The sequence below is a fragment of the Caretta caretta genome, chromosome 3 (assembly GCF_965140235.1).
Source record: "Caretta caretta isolate rCarCar2 chromosome 3, rCarCar1.hap1, whole genome shotgun sequence".
Taxonomy (NCBI): domain Eukaryota; kingdom Metazoa; phylum Chordata; order Testudines; family Cheloniidae; genus Caretta; species Caretta caretta.
The window spans coordinates 23,284,069-23,302,406 of record NC_134208.1 but is presented as its reverse complement, the minus strand read 5'-3'; positions in this window follow the sequence as shown (position 1 = coordinate 23,302,406).

Genomic DNA, 18,338 nt, shown 5'->3' with positions numbered 1-18,338 from the left:
TGTGTTTGCACAGAGCACATTGGGCCTATTCAGGAGTGCGGCCTCTATTAACTATTATAGTACAAATAATAAAACTCAGACACCCTCTAGAGTTCCTTGGACTTCCACAATTAGACTCACTTTCACTTTCAATGTTTAACTCACACCCTCACACACACCCTTATACCTCACAACCTGAATGTGGCCCATAGCTAACTGACCAAGGGAGTCTAAGATGGTGTATCTCACAACAGACTTCCATTGGTTTTAACAAGCTTTAGATGAGGCAGTAAATGGTCAAATCTAAGGGAACGTATCTTATACCACATAACATATTGTGGTCCACATTCTTAGCTCCACTGAAGCCAACGGAACCATGTTAATTGACACCAGCTGATGATCTGACCCCAGATCTGAATTTTGCCTCCGATTTCTTTGGAAGATCTGATCCTGTAAGTGCTCCAGGAACAGATCTCCAATGAATTAATGGGAGTTCTTCATACAGAGCACTAACCAAATTGAGGCCTTAGTTTTCAGAACATATTGGAAACAGAGGCAGAAAACACAATGAGGAGAAAAAAAATCAGCCATATTCAGAAGACTGTGAATTATTTAGGTAAGAGGCCATTAGATAAACACAGCTCCATGATGACAAATATAAATGTATTGTTCTGGGAGTGAGTAACCAGTCTAGGGAGTTTGTGCTTACTGTAATAGTCCCTCAACACTGCTAATCAGAAGGAAAAAATCAGAGGATTATGTGGAAAATGTACTGAAAAAAATCAACACAGTAAACAGCTGTGGATTTTTAACAAAGCTTGCAGTGAACAGATACAAAAAATACATAGGGGTTGAACTGAAAGACTGAAAACTGAATAGGTCATACTGGAGGCATTTCACAATAATATAAAGATAATCTTCCTTCTTTGGCAACCAAAATATGCTTCTCTGGAAATTCCATAACATTCTTTCTTTAGAACAGACTTGCTGGGCCTGATTCACCTTTCAAACTGGTGTAATGCCTGATTTAAATGTTGATCTAACTCTTATTGAAGTCCATGGAAAGACTTACCTTTCACTGTTAGAAGGACTAGGGTTTTACACTAGTGAGACACTTGGGCCCTTGGACTGTCAGGTCCAATTTCCAGGTATGCCAGTTGCAGTGCTTGAGCATAATGGTGAGGGAACCTAATGAGCCACTGGGCTTTCCTTAACTGGCTTGACATTGTGGCCAATGGGACCACAATATGCCAACTAGACCTGGTTGGGAAAAAACGGACAAAACCCTTTTCCATCTAAATGTATCAGTGTTGATGGCAATTTTGTTGAAGTTTTCTCAGGTGCAAGTGTAATCCACACACCTTCTGCGTGTGGTGTTGTGTCCCATCTAGTGGCACCGAGACCACTTAGAGAGAGATAAAATGAGTCTGCTCTACAGCCTGAGCTAACAACCAGCTGGCTTTTAGCTCATGCGGTAGAGGCTCATGCACTAAGCTCCAGAGGTGTCCCTGGTTCGATCCCAACCAACAATGACCGGGGTCTGTCAATGTTACACAAGCAAGAAGAGTGTATCTACAAGCTGCTGGTTAGGACTCTGCTCAAGGAGGTGTCAGACTCTGGTTAAAGCCACTACTCCAAATCAGACAGAGCAGGGCGTGCAACCAGTGCTGGTTGGAAAAGTGTCTTTTCTTAAAGAAAATGTTGATGAAAATGAAAAAAAAATCCCTTGTCTACATTTTCCATGAAAAAAATGGTTTCTTTTTCAACAAAAATTTGAAAATTCTACTATTCTGACCCAAAAAGCGGGGCTGCTCTGCCTGATTTGGAACAGGCACTTAAACCTGGGTCTCTTACATCCCTAGCCAGTGCCCGAACTGCCAGGCTATCGGGAGTCTCTTTTGCTTTGTAATCCCTTCTGGAAGATCCCTTTTTGTTCCGCAATTAAACAAAAACAAATTTCAAAACTTCGTCCTAATTGGTTCTCATTTGCTGATTTCAATAATGTTCCTATTAACAATCATAAAAACATGAAGGGTTCAAACATGATCCAAAAACAGATTCCTTCCTGACTCTTATTATACATTGGCATATGCTCTGAAGCGTGAGCAGCCTCATTATCCATGTATAGATGGTCAGAAATTCTGAACAAAAATTGTTTTTAATTAAAACCAGCTCTAAATATACCTATGAATGCACTGATGGTCACAGCCATTGATATTTCCCTCTGTAGCCCAGTAGGCTAGAAATATTTCCTTCTGGACAATACTTTACTCTTCTCTAGTACCTTACAGCCTCAGCTTTCAAAGCACTTCACAAATCTTAATTAGCCTCACAAAAAACCCCACTGTTTAATTATACCCATGTTATAGAGCAAGGAATGGAAGCAAAGGGATTAAGAACCTTGCTCATAATCACACACCACTGGGAACAGAACCCAGCTCCTTTGGGTCCCAAGTCATTCACAAGATAATCCTTCTCACCAGGTTTGCTAGGAGGAAATGTTAATAGATTAGTCTCATTGGAGAAAAGGAGAATTACTCTGAAAAGATCAGTGATGGTTGGGAAATAGAGTGTATGTTTTGGTTTTTTCCCTACAAACAAAAGAATTTCCACTGAAAATTTTAATTTTTTTTCAGCCAAAAATGTAGAACATTTGAGAATTTGACAAATTAAGAAATTGTCTGAAAACCAAAATATTTTGATTTAGAAATATTTCTGCAGTGCCTCATGGAAGTTGTAGTTCTGATGCCTCATGCTCCCATTCTCTTATATAGACTGTGTTTTCTGGTTGGACTCCATGACTCACCATGGCCGTTGACACCCATAATGTATGTGACAGCCATAATGTATGTGGGTCCCCCCGTTGGAAAAGGGGAAGCAGTGCATCAAGGGAGATGTAGTCCAGCTGGGGAGCTCAGCCCATAAAGGAAAATGGGGACAAAAGAATTACAGCTCCCATGAGACGTTGCAGCAGCATAGCCAAATAAAAATACTATGGCTTTTTCACTTTTTTAAATCAAAATTTTGATGCAAAATGGAAAAAAATTATACAGGTGTAAACCCAATTTTTTGCTCAAAAAACACTTTAGACATAAACATTTTGACCAGCTCTAGGAAAAACCCAACAGAAAATTTTAAAATGATGTGAGTGACTGATAAAGCTGATGGACAAAGGTTAAGTGCTCAGAAAGGGCTGAATTCTGCACTCACTTACTGTTATGCACTGGTGTAAGTCAAATGTTTTCAATGGCATTACACCTGATTTGCAATAGTGTAAGAAGAGAATCAGGCCCAAAGAGTGCAGACAGTATGGACTGGCTGTTGACCTTGTAGTTGCTACTCTACACTACTGTAAAAGAGACCCACATTTTATTTCTACGTCTGGTTATTTGATCTCTGGGTCTCTGGAGGAGGCAGCGACAAGGAGCAGGAGCAGGAGGAGTAAGTGGGTAACTGTGAGGTGACTCTCCTTCTTTCAGCAGGATTTGCATGAGGATTGTGCTGTTTTTAAAACACCCTATATCTATTAACAAAAAGAAGACACGGCAAAGTAAACGTCAGGGAATTCTTAAACTTATTGGACAAGATCCTCCCCTGTGGTAGCATATCTCCATTGGCTGATTTACAGTAGCTAAGAATCTGGTCCATTATACAGAAAGTAAAACTTGTGACAGTATTAGCACAAGATTAGAAGTCAGGAACTCCTGAGTTGGGCAAATCATGGACTCTCCGTGCCTCAGTTTCCCAACCTGTGAAATGTGGAGGATAACACCTATTAATCTCACCATAGTCTTGTAAGGATTTTAAGTCAGTATCTAGAGACAAACTAATCAGCATGTCTGCTGAGAAATATTTTACATTTCATGTTAAAGAAAGCAGTGAAATAACACACAGAAGCTTCCAGTGGTTCAGTATTTCTTAGGAACAACCACAGGGGAAAAAAAGGAGGGGTTTGAAGGGCTAGACTGCTAAATTTCCTGAAGACATTACGCCACTTACCCAGTGAAATAATCACCCAGAATAAGCATTACTTTACCAATCTGCATGTTATTATATAGCCAAATAATGAAAATTTGATAAAACACAATTTTAAAAAAAGTCTAATTTACATTCCAGATGTCAAAATCTGAGAAAATGGGCAATGAAATGGTAGAACAGGGGTGAGACCAGCCAAAGCCTTACTTGTTCTTCCAAGACTGAGCTAGAGTTTTTTTTAAAAAGTGTGGTTCAAACATTTGTAGACACAGAAATACTCAAACAGAATTAATCCTTCTCAAATTTGGCAAGCCAAAGAAGCAGAGGGTTAGTGTGTAAATAACAGCCAGACTTTTTATTAGTTGTCTCCAAATTTTCTAGTTTTCAGGAATTGAGATTTGTTGTTTTGTTTTTAGGTGTTAGTGAAAATAAGATCCTGCTCCTGATTATTTCTAAGGGGAAATTTAAAAGCACTCAAAACAATTATATCCTTTCAATATATAATATATCCAAAGTTTGTCCTGATTTACATACCCTTTGATTCCTCTGGGGAGTGTAAATCAGGACAGAATTAGATTCCTTTTATTCATAATGCTCAAGGAAAGATTGTGTGGGAAGGGGAGCTAGTTGACATTCTTAAAGTTTGAAGAATCATTAGCTGTCTTAACAGTGTCTGTTGTGAGCTGTTCCAGACAGTATTTATTGCATGGCATTTCCATATGGTTGTGGGAAAAACCAGAATTGCATTACAGTGACTGCAAGTAACACAACACTTGATCTAACAGCACATGGCAAATATAGTAGAGAACAAATACAGTTCAGTGTAGACAAATGGCACCTAGTTTGTATGTGAGTAAGGAACCAGATAACAGAATATGTGCTAACAGCCATCCGCAGGGGAAAGACATGGGGATTAGACCTGCATGCTTAAGATCATAAGGGAAATTAATATCACACTTGGGTTTACTGCATTCTATGTACAGGGAAGTGAGATGGAACCTGCATGACCTGTATGCAACCAATCAATATTAGACTTGTATGCAAGTCTCCAAGGAAAGACAAGCGAGCCACGCCAGAGGATTCAGAAGGGAAGCTGCTGTCTATGGACAAGCAACTATCTATCTGTAAGAGATCGTTAGGATCTGTGTTTCTCTAAGTATATAGTGTTAGTTCATCTATGTGCACATTTGATTGCAAGACACAGGCACATATATTCAAATAATCTGAACAGGACTCTTAACCCACTACACAAAAAAACCTCAAGATGGTGAATATACTACAGCTCCATTCCTTTTTGACAGTTCTGCAAATCTAGCAGCAAATTTTAGATTGATTTTTTATTTGATCTTCATATCCAATGATAAATTCGTGCCAGCACAGACTCCAAAGTAAGGATTATTTGCTTCCTTTTCAGATCAAGAGACATTAAATTCCACATATATCACACATTTAGAGCAGATGTTCCTGAAGACAAACCAGGTGCTAAACATATTTTATTCTGATGGGCAATTTTTGAAATTATTGCAATCAATGAGCTAATAATAATGATGGTAATGATGAAGCCAAGTTATTATTACCCATTACATTTAATCATCGACAGCAAGTTAATTGGACCTAATTAGAGAAATCATCGTAAATAACAGAGCAGATGGCAGACGTTTGTTTTTCCACTTCTAAATCTATGTAACAGAGTGATAGATAAAAATGGAGTGTACCAATGTGGAAATATGACTATCCAATACACTCATCCATATATAGCAGTTTAAGTTCACACTTGGGATTTTCTAAATCTACTACTCACAGACAACAATGATATGGATGGAGTGAGCAAACTCATCTTGCTAACCTTAAAGCACAGGTCTTAGTCCTTTTATTCACTGTGCGTGGCCTTGAGTCACCTCACTCACAGCCAGTGCAGGTTCAGGCATTACTGGTGTAAGACAGGTGTAAATGGAAGAAGGTTTGCTGCATACCAATGAATGCAAAGCCTGGTTTCTATAGGAGCAAACTGTACATCTCTTTTCTTGCTTATCCTTCATAACATATCTTTTAATTCATGAAGGTCAACTCCATGTTTATCATGTCACTTCAGCTCCTCTTCCTTTCCATCAACCGTTCCCTGCTTGTGGTCTTTAAATAGGAACATTCTTTCCTACTTACGATTTCTAAAGTTACAATTAAAACATAAATATAACCGTGTGGGATGACTGCACTATGAACTAAGACCCATAACTGTACCTCTTACAACAGCAATGTTATTTTTTCTACTTAGCCTGGTGCTGTTGCCAATGCACATGGCTGTCGTGTAAGATACCTCCATGTAAAAACTACCTTGTAGAGGGCCATGTGCTATCTTCAGTCCACATTCAGAACTGCCATTAAAGTCAACAGTAAGTTATGCTGAAGCTGCTGACAGGATACACGCTTCTGCTTCTATAATTTAATCAGATGCAACTTGAAAACTTATTTTCCACCGGTAAAATCTGCCAAATATAAATGCCATAAAACGAACATGGTGTCTTCTTGGACAAATATTTCATGCAATGCATGGATTACTTACACTGATAAGAATACATACAGGCCAGTATCTTGCTTCCAACAGTGGACAGTACCACTTTAGAAAAAAGGGTAAGAATCCCTGTAATAGGCACTTATGGGAAAACTTTCCTTTTTACCCCAAATAGCTGGAGGATTATGCAACAGTTTAATGTCCAATCAATAGACTATACTTAGAAGGTGAGATATTTTGAAGACTATTGAACACGGACGTTTTCTTAGTAACTCAGTCCAAGGCTATTTGGCACATCAAACTGTGAATTTATTTTTTAAAAAGGTATCCAAATAACTCATGAAATTTTAAAATTTAGAATGGTTAAGATAAAAAATAGGAACAAATACAATAAATTAAGTTATTTTTTCCATTCCCCTACAAGCGTATGTCAAACTATATTCTCCTTTCCCCAGACAACTGCCTCCAGCTTGATTCTTCTCCAGTTCTCTAACCCAAATATCCTTTTGATCCAAACATAATATCTTATCTTTAATCTAGCTCTCCCAGTTCAATCTCCACTGTGTTCTACTCTTTAGCCTGTGGTCAGGCATCCTCAACTCCTCCCCACTGCAAAATGTACTCCACTTTTTCATGATGTCTCCTGTTCCTTATGATCAGTCTTAATCAGAATCCAGATGTATGTGGGTTTACTTACACATTTACTTAGCTTCAAGTTCTACTGAGGGGTTAACAGCCCCTCATTGTATTTAGAACAAGTGCCATTGTAATGGATTGGAAAATCTTGAAGCCTCAGACATGCAAACTCTGCTTGTTTTTTCCAGTTTGTGTGGGTTTGGTATTTGCATTTACACATGGCATATTTTATAAAGAGAATACTAGTTTTTACAAACTTGAGTTTTGAACTTGCAAACCTTTCACATCATAACGAAAAGGATTGGAATCCCCACCCTTGGACATATTTCATCCAAGATGAAATTCACCTATCAGAGAAGATAGTTAGACTCGGAAGCATACTAGAGGACCCATTCATCCTAATGTACTCTGGGTGTATTTGGTTGCTAACATGTCAGTCAAAGGTACACTATAAAAGCCAGGCACTAAAATGTGAATGCAAGAGCTGCAAACACAGCTCAACATCCACAACGGAGTCATCCAACAGTGCACATAGGCACCTGCTACATATTTAAGAATGTTTTATTGTAGTGTCAATATAGGGGTATTTTATTTAATCCATCCCAAGTCCCAATCTTCACCTGCTCTTACAGCCAAGTGCAAATCAAAACCTTTTTTGAAATTTTTGGATACCTGTTTTTCCACTTCCAAGTTCCCGTCAGGAAGAGAACTGAGGAACCTGAGTTCCCACAACAGCAGATGCTCTCATGGCATTTCCAGTTGGGACCAGAAACAGAAGTGCTGGAAAATTCATTAGAAATCTTGTTCTCACAAGATTGCTATCCAAAACTTGTATACTCTAGAGGCTCAGATAGTTTGGATGGTTGCCCCACAGACCCCAAGCTCTACCTTTTGAGGTTCAACCATCCACACTTTAAGAATATGTTTTTAAAAATGAGTATTTTTCTCTCTTGAAGGCAATAAAATAGGCTTGAATAAGACAGGTTTGAAATAGGCTTTAATCAAGAGATGAAGTACACTCCAGAAGTACAAATTATAAAAAGTATATAACTAGAACTGAAACCAGTTCATTTTACATAGAATATAGGCTAAACAACTGCCATATGGTAGTAAACTTTGATCATGAAGACAGACCAATAGATGACCTAGAAGTGAGAGTTCATATCTAATTATAAGTCCTCTAAACCAACCAGAGACTACAGTTTAATTTATTTAACAGACGGGGGGTGGGGGGTTTAAAACTCAGTAGCATTTGCCTAGGTGGAGCTTTCAGTAATGCTTCAGCTGCACTTTCAGACATTTTTACTTTCTCTTTTTTACAAGGAACACTAAATGGAAAGCTTTAATGAGCTGCCAATTTATTTATTTTAATATTAATAAAAACTTAAGTGAAGTGTGAACGGGCACTGGTAAAGTGCTATTAGTCAATATTAAGGAAAGAAACCAGAGACTGGATGAGTTTTGGAGGCAAAAGACAGCTGGGAATCCTAGAGTAATAGAAATCAGATATGGAAAAGATCTATTAAGTCATCCAATCAATGCCCCAGCCAATAAAAAAATTGTTCCCTGCAGTACATTTTGTAGTGCTCTGTCCAGTCTAGTTTTAAATGTCACAAGCACAAGTAGATGTCTTCCACTTCCCTACAGTCCTGTATATCTCACTGCCAGGATATTTTTCCATGATATTCAGCCTATGTTTGCCTTTTCTTGCTGTTCTGTGTACGTTAACATTTCCCAAGTATTCCCTTGCTTCCTTTTTATCGGTAGCTATTTTAACAAGCTTTTCATTAGTCTTAATTGTCCAAGCTGCTTCTCTTTATTTTTCCTGTTAAAACAGATTTAAAAGGAAAAATAGAAGTAGGGCTATATACTCCTCAATTCAGGACAGCTTGGAATCTAAATCCAACTCTGGATCTAAATTTCACAACCAGTCTGTAATGGGTCAAACCAATCCCCCTGGAGCCAAACTTTGTGGGTGTTTAATTCTTTAGCTGGCATGAATTTTTCAGTGTTTGATCTTCTAGTGGACATTAATCACATCCCCTATTTTGTTTGCTTTCTTCACAGTTCCTGATTTTCTCAGATAGTATTGGTGAAATATTCCTGGTGAACATTTCTGTTACATTTAACCCCTTTGGCTAGTGTTAACTTAATATGCTTCTTTGCTGTTCTTTATCCCTTTCCCAGCAAGGCTTAGCCAAATCTTAATATTCTTATTCGGTTCCCTCCCTACTACTCTTTTCCAGAAAAATATATTTTGGGGGCAAAGGATGAGACCCCATCTTTCTTTGAATAGTCCCTTATTAGGCCACCTTGGCAATTTCCTGGGCCTTTGCTTTCTTCTTTTCCACAGGAACTGTGATCTGTTTCACTTTAATTAGAATGTCTCTTAGATTCTTCCATGCCCATAGATCTACTTCCTCCCATTGCCCCAATACTGCAATCAGAGCTGTGCAGGTGGACACACGCACATGAATAAAGTCCACTGAAGTCAATGGGCCTAAGGGTCCTGTTACACATACAGTTGCAGGATCAGGTCAAGCTTTTTAAAAGTGAGGGCCTAAAGTAAGGTTCCTATATCAAACTTTCACACATATACAAGAACCTGATGTTCAAAGATGCTGGGCACTTGGCACTCACATGGACTTCAACCCTGCAAGGTGCTGTCCCTTTGCAAGCAAAGAAGACCCAATCATGTACTATTTTGTTTAATGCCCTCGAAATCTGGTCTGTGGGATCGAAAACCTTCGAGTTTTAAAGTCTCCTATTATCCAATGCACTGATTCCTGACTGAGAGGGAGTCCCGACTATATAGTCTGATAGTAGATGTCTTGTTAATCCAACAGAATAAGGAATAATGAAAGCCAATAAGTGGAAGATGAAGCTAGACAAAATTCAAACTAGAAATAAAGTGCCAATTTTTAACAGTGAAGGTAATTAACTATTGGAACAACTTACCTCGGGATGTGGTGAGGTTTTTTAATATGAAAGATTGGATGTCTTTCAAGACAAGATGATATAACTCAACCAGAAATCATAGGCTTGTTGCAGAGTACACTAGGTGACATTTTATGGTCTGTATTATGCATGTTTTGACATGGAATGTTGACAATTAGTATTTGAATGGTTACAACGCTTTAACTGTTTGAATCTCAACATCTACTGTCATTAAAAAAGAATGGTTTAACACTCCTATAATTTCCTTCAACTGTGAAAATATAAACATATAAAAATGAGAAAATGCTTAAAACCCATAATTTTGCACAACAGTGAACATTTAAATTGATGATTTAAAAAATACTTAAACTGGTATCTGTCAAAATTATATTTAAAAAGTTACATTCTTCCAAGTCCAATTGTGCAGGAGGTCAGACTAGAGGATCAGAATGGTCCCTTCTGGCCTTAAGATCTATTAAGCTATGAATAAATGATTATCTGTATCAAAGCTGGACTAGCTAGCAAAACAAACAAAATGCAGGAAGAATAAGTAGGCCTATCCAATTTCCATAATGTCTAAGCAGATGGCAGCCTTCATACTTAAGAAAGGTAGAAGACTCTGGTTACTCTAACCATATACACTAAAATTTTACCTTGACTTTACATGACCAATGCATGATAAATCCATCTGTTTCCACTAGGTAAGCCTGAAGCAGTTGTACAGCTTGTTCCAATGAAAAGTCATCTTGGCCTGGTGGCAAATTACCATTGCAAATCATCTGCCAGGTGCAAGACACAGGAAAGGTGGGTTCAAAGTTCCATGTGTCTCAGAATACAACAATATAACATTTCAGCAAAGATAAACACTGGCACTTTCCAGCAGCCTAGAGTGGAAATATACTCTGATTTAATAACATTTTGCCTTGAAATAAACTAATCGTTTCTTTATATACATAAAGAGTAATACAATTTACCTTACCCTTCTGAAAATTAATTTTTGATCACCTCATGCCAAATGAAAACAACAGAGTTAAGGGACCACTGCAGCCTGTGGGAAGAATGCTGTACACTTAAGACAATTTATTGACTTCTGACAATCCCCTCTAGTGTTGGAACAATTGTGTGTATGGCTTAAACAGACAATGTCAGATTTTATATCTATTAAAACAACACACACAGCACCCCCTGGACCTAGCGCTGAGTAGGGGAGAACCCTGCACACACCTTGCTAATCCGGGGGCACTGGGAGCCAGGTGGTGCCTCCTTTCCCTCCCTCCCTCCCAAGTACCCAATGTGGCTTTGGGGGAGAACTGCAGAGAAGAGCCAGCCAGAGATGTCAATGGAGTCCAGAAGCAGCAGAACAGGGAGAGCTGGACATTTGGAGAACTGTCTACAGTTTTTGAGTGGACTTTCTCTGCCCCTTGCTGATTGGCTGCTTGCTCCAAACCTCCCCCTCCCTCAGTCTCTTCACCTCAGCTTCACTCCACACCTGCCCCTCTTCTTTCCCTGTCCCCTCCCCTTTCTTTCCATTTAGCTTATCTCCTCCTAACAACCCTGCCCCAACCAAAACAATAATTGTGGAAATAGCATAATAGTTGCTACCTTCACATTGTTCATTCTGCTTTTGTGTTATAGCCCTTCCCCCGCACCCAGTGCCTCTCTTGTCTACTTAGAGTGTCAGTTCTTTGGGATTGTGTCATCTACTACTCTGTTTGTGCAGTGCCTAGCACAATGGAGCCCTATTCTTGTTTGGTCTATAGGCACTACCATAATAAGTATGATGACTATTATTACTAATCAACACGGATTGCCTTACTAGTGCTACACTAGATTAATACTGAAATAATTTTAAAGTTATTTTGAGATTAGAACATTTCCCCCAACAGAAATGCATCACAATTATCTTTTTCTGAGACCTCAAGATGGGTATTTGGGTACTACTAAGTGTTATGAAGCAAAGGTGTCTATTTCGCGGCCAGGGACTGGAAAACATTTATTAGATGATTATAGCCAGTTGTGAGTTTTGTCAAGTAACCCAACATAAGTGACCATTAATAACCACCCAGATCCTTAAGAAAGTAGAGACTGATGTCTGTGAGATAAAGGAAGAAGGTACTTGGTTGCAGTTGGCTACTTGGCCAACTATTAAGAGATCACACACTTACAGCTCAAGTGTCATAACACAGCCAAAGAATACGTTGATCAAGTGAAACAGTCCAGATGAAAATATCACAGTTGGAGGCCCACTATTTGACAGGGAAGAAAACATTTAATTTATGGACAAGTATACGTTTTTGACACATTGGAATTGGGCTATGCTATCCTCAGACTAATGGGGAGGCTCAGAGGAATGTACAGTCTGAAAAATGTTCTGAAACAAGCTAGCTTTGCTTATTTATAGCACCACTCCAAAAATATACCCTAATGTGCAACCCCCGATCAGTTGCAGTGGATGTTGAAACAACTGGAGATGTGCTCAAATGCTGCTTGGGAATGTAAATTATTTCCTAGATAGCCAGACCTAAAAAAAAAAAAAAAAAAAAAAAAATCAAATAGGCTGACAAAGATGCATTAAAAATTTCTCTTTGATAAAAGGAATGTGGCCAGAGAACTGTCTATGCTGTGTGAGAGTAGCCAAATGAGTTAGTGGACACTTACCCCTGTTGTGGGACACATGTATATGCAACTGCCATTGGCTTTAATCAGATAGTTTAATCAGGTTAGTTTAATTTATAACTAATGAGATAATTGGCCCCCACTACACTAGAACTAAAAGACAGAACCAGCCATACAGACAGTTTTGCAAATGTCTCATAATCATTAGAGGACTGACAGTAACTGATTATTCTTCAAGTCCTGTGACCAAAACCAGAAAAGTGGTCAGGAAAACCAGACCATCATAGAGACATACAAGTGTGGGGAGACCAGAATAATCTCATTTAACATAGAGAATCACAGTCTACCTGAATCCTCAATTCAGATAGGTCAGTTGTTCTCAACAGGGATACACGTTCCCCTGGGGGTACACAGAGGTCTTCCGGGGGTACAGCAACTCATCTAGATATTTGCTTAGTTTTACAACTGCCTACATAAAAAGCATTAGCAAAGTCAGTACAAACTAAAATTTCATACAGACAATGACTTGTTTATACTGCTCTATACACTGAAAACGTAAGTACAATATTTATATTCCAATTGATTTATTTTTGTAATTATATGGTAAAAATGAGAAAGTCAGCAATTCAGTAATAGTGTTCTATGACACTTTTGGATTGTTATGTCTGATTTTGTAAGCAAGTAGTTTTAAAGTGAGGTGTAACTTGGTGATACACAGGACAAATCAGACTCCTGGAAGGGGTACAGTAGTCTGGAAAGGTTGAGAGCCACTGAGATAAGTTATTGTGTTTTCTCTCTTTGTTTAAAGTGCTTTGGATACTTTGTTTAATAGTGCATTAAGTCAATATTTGGTAACATTATCCCAGTTAGAGAAGGTTAAATGTTTGAACAATGGAGAGAGAATGAGAAGTGCTTATGAGAGTCATAATGGGGAATGTTTACAGTACATACTTGAAGACCCGTTGGAAAGAACTGAAAGTTCGTGTTCCCTTGTTAGCAGTTACTGGATTTCTATAGAATTTTACTCTATCCTAAAGCAATTAATAGAATTCTGGGGGTTGGTTTAATACTTCTACTGAAATTGCTTACTTTATATTAAATTCAATAGGCTTTTGCCATAGGAGTTCTAGATAAGAGTTAGATCAAAGTGCAGAAAGAAGGAAAGGTTTATATATGTGGTCCCATTGCCACAGCTAGATTTGCAACTAAAATGTTGCAGAGTTTTGCTAGTGTATAAGGAAACTGAAACTACTTACAAAATGTGCAACTGTATTCATTGTTCAAGCTGAGTAAAGTATAAAAAGTAAGTCTAGTGAAATGTTTATTATTGTTACTATTGCCTACAATGCCCACCCCAGACAGAGGCCCCATTGCACTAGGTACTATACAAACATGTGGCAGCAGATGGCCTCTGCTTCAAGCCTGCAATGTAAACAGACAAGACAGACAAAGGTTTGGAGAAAGGGAGCATTTCTATCATAGGGATCTGAGGCATTGGACGTTTAAGTGACTAGCATGAGGTTACCCAGGAAGTCTGTGCCAGAGCCAGGAACTGAACCCAGGCTTTCCCAAGTCTGTTTAGTGCCTTCACCAAAACCCTTCTTTTCCTATAACACTTATTTCTAAGAAGTTCTTATGTACATTTTAACATATTTAGGCCAGGACTTTTCCATGTATTATGACACTCTCTGGACAGCTAATCAGGCATCTGTCTGACAGCATAACAATACGTCGGCATTGCCTTCATGGTTTGCACAGCTCTTTCAAGGCTCTATTTCCTCAGTCACTGGCAAATTTCATGGTATCAGCCAGACCTTACCAAGCACACAGTCTGACCTCAGATTGTACCACACCATGCACAGCAGTAGTTTTGACATCTTACTGGCATATGAGTCTCTGCTATTTATCAGGTGTACAAACATTTAGTGGTTAGTGAAAAGTTTAAAGTTTGGTTGTTTTTTTCATATGCTCAGACAGCAATATAAGGAGGCATAGCATTACTATATATCCTGGAATGATATGCAATGGATTTCAGCTGACCATCATCATAATACTCTCTTTACTGGCATAGAAGTATTGGGGCTTTGGAGAAGAGTTTGTTCTTTCTGTTGTCTGCCTATTTTTGTGTCTTGCTTCCACACCAGGAGCTGTCACTTTTCAGACTGCAGTATTTCTGGAAGGATTGGTATATATTTGCTTAGGTGCTGAATGAAACCTACAATTCTCTTCTAATTCTGGAATGGATTTAGGACCCTGTACTTCCTAATGTCTTAACTTTCTCAAATCTAGGCACGGGGCTTATCTATTTATAATGTGTCCAAGTAGTCTATCCACCTCTGACACGGCAAGCACTTCTCTTAACATTGAACTTTATCTGCAGACTTGATTACTGGAATAATGGATTGTTATGTTCCTCTGAGTGGACACTATTTTTATTATTTGTCAAGAGCTGATATTGTGATCAATGCTGTGCAAGACCATCACTGCCCCACACAGGCTACCATTTAGAAGACAGACACAGAACAACAAGATGCACTGGGAGATCCAGAGGAAGGAGTCACCTTAGATATATTTTCCCCCTCTTCATCTGCTAATTATTCATTCATTACTTCTATGGACATTGAGGAGGGATTTGAATCAGGAGAGAATGGAGGCCAGATGTTAAAATGTCATTTGTGTCCAGGTCTACCCTTTGCATTTTCTGCACTATGATCATCATTTTCCTCTGGAAAGTTTTGTTTATCTAGTATTCCTTCAATTCAACTTGAATGTAAATTCCCCTGAATGAACACCAAAAGGTTTTTGGCACCTTAATTAGAAATCCCTGCAGTAGCTTTGTTCCCTCGAACATCGGTATCCTTTTCTTTTTAATTTTTCAATTATATAAAGCATTACTAATACTGGCTGCTAAAATAATGGTAGAGCTGAAGTGGCAAAGGGGAAAAGCAGGACAGTAATCAGAATGACCTGATTTTACTGAGATACGTCTTCAGTGCAGATTTTGCTCAACTAATCTACAGTTGAGTTAACTCCTCTTGAATTAGCCTAGCTTGAGTGAGTGTAGCCACACTGTACAATAATACTTGAGCAGCACAGAGAGATGGGATGTAGCTACTCTGTGGCGCTAATTCACACTGCATTACTAGCTTGAGCATCAGCAGCATTCCCCCTTCTCTCTCACATCAAACATAAGCTATTTGCATTCACTTTCAAGGCCCTTCATGGCCAATTCCCGCCCTACCTATAATTTCTTAATCATTGCTGAGCTGTCAGCCCTCGCCTCCAGTCAGCCCATGATGCCAGCCTCCATTGTCCACTTGTTAAATTTTCAAACAAGCACCTTTGTCCCTTCTCCCAGGCTGCCCCATGCGCTTGGGATGCTCTCCCTGTAAACAACCGCAACTTGTTCATTATCCTACTGCAAAGCTCCCCTCAAAACTCTCCTTTGCCGTGATGCCTGCAAAAAAACAACTGTTCAGCTGCTGGTGTCCAGAGATCACAAGCTACCCCCATGCTGACCCATATTATATCAGCATTTTCCCTGTACATCCCTTCTGGCCGGCTGTATCCATCTGAGATCACTTGTCTTATACTTGGATTGTAAGCTCGTTGGGGCAGGAGCTGTCTTTTTACTCTGTGTTTGTACAGCACCTCACACAATGGGGTCCTGGTCCATGACTGGGGCTCATAGGCATTGTGGTAATACACATAATAAATAATAGTAACCCATGAACCCTGACAGGACATATAGGCGGTGTATTAAGCTTGAGCTGGAGAGCTGTGTGTATGCACAGGTGTTGGGTTGGAGCAACATTCGAGTTATACCTCAAGCTAACACTTCAGTGAAGACAAGCCCCAATTTATCTGGTTTTACTCCAGGACTACCTTTTGGGATCATGCAGATTGGTGCCATGGGCCACAGTTTACATCTGGGGCCCTTGAAATTCTCATTTACATTTTCAGCTTTCATTGTTTAAAAAAAAAAAAAGTCTCAAGCCATTTCCTTGGGTGGATACACTTTCCATGGGAACAAACGCATCAACCGTAGACTAATCTCTATAGGTATGTGTGTTCTGCAATCAGGCTGTGTGATTGCAGCACACATAGACATGCCCAGTCTAGCTTTGATCTATCCTGAGTAACAATAGCAGTGAAACTGTGGCAGCATGGGGAGCTAGCCCCACCTGCCCAGGAACCTAAATACATGCTCAAGCAGCCCCTACTTTGCTGCCACAGCTTTACTACTATCATTACTCAAGCTAGCAATGATCAAGCTAGATGAAAGCTAGCTCGGGTATATTTACACGTGCAGCCATCACCCGACTGCAGCATAGAGATAGTCTAAACAGCGTGTAACTGATTTTTCTCTAAAGGTCACTGGTTGTTCAGAGCTGCCATCACATTCCCGCACCCCACCCCAGGACAGGCATTGGGATCAACAAAAAGCAGGTCTAAAAGTCTCTCTGTTTGTGGGAGGACCTCAGCTAAGTTCATGAAGTGTTTAGGGGTGAAGAGTTCCACCTAATTTTGAACCCGAAATATACCACTACTACATGTTTTTGTTGCATTTCTCTCAAAAGTCTTGCTGGGCTCTGAATATTTTTATTTATTTATATTTTTGCTGAAGTAATCGTGGTATGGTATTGCTACTACTGATCTAGTCTTCATGTATTTGATAGGGTGGCAATGAAAAACTCACATCACACATGCAAACAAATTACATCCATGAAAATTACTTTGGTATGGCTTAGCCAGAAGACAACAATGTTTAAATGGTTGTGTCCTGGCTTGGCTCAAAGAAATCCTGAAATGGATTTGCAGCCATCCTTTTTCGCCACCTAATAGAGGTGTGAGAAGCCTGGGGAAAGGATGAAGATTAATTATTAGAAAAGGTGGGGGAATAAAATTTTGATTTATCAATGCCATTTTTCATGTTTTCTGGCTGAAGCAGAATTCATGGAATATGTAATCAGGTTGACAAATATATCATGAAGCAGAGGTTAAATAAACAACCTCTGGTGAAAACTATCTAGACTAACTTAACATAATAAAATGTTGCATGAAGCAGAAAATTCTATGACAGTTTGGTATACGGGGTATTCATTCTCTTTCAGTAAGAGGACATTTATTACCCACTAACTGTGTCTTGGTGCTCAAGCAAGACAGATGATGTGGTGACAGATATTCAAGATTGTGAGCTAATATTCAGTCTTTTATAGAAAGCAGCGTCTCTTTATTATTTGCGAACAACTTGCTGCTTTTATTACTCTCTGGGAATGGAGTTGTGCAGTTGTTGCTGAAGTGTCAGAATGGAGGAGGGGAAGCTAGAGACTTTACCTCCCGACCTTGAATTTTTATTTCATGCCTGACATGGCTCAAATCTATGGGTATGTCTACACTACGGAATAAGGTCAAATTTATAGAAGTCGATTTTTTAGAAATCGGTTTTATATATTCGAGTGTGTGTGTCCCCACAGAAAATGCTCTAAGTGCATTAAGTGCATTAACTCGGCAGAGCGCTTCCACAGTACCGAGGCTAGAGTCGACTTCCGGAGCGTTGCACTGTGGGTAGCTTTCCCGCAGTCTCCGCTGCCCATTGGAATTCTGGGTTGAGATCCCAATGCCTGATGGGGCTAAAACATTGTCGCGGGTGGTTCTGGGTACATATCGTCAGGCCCCCGTTCCC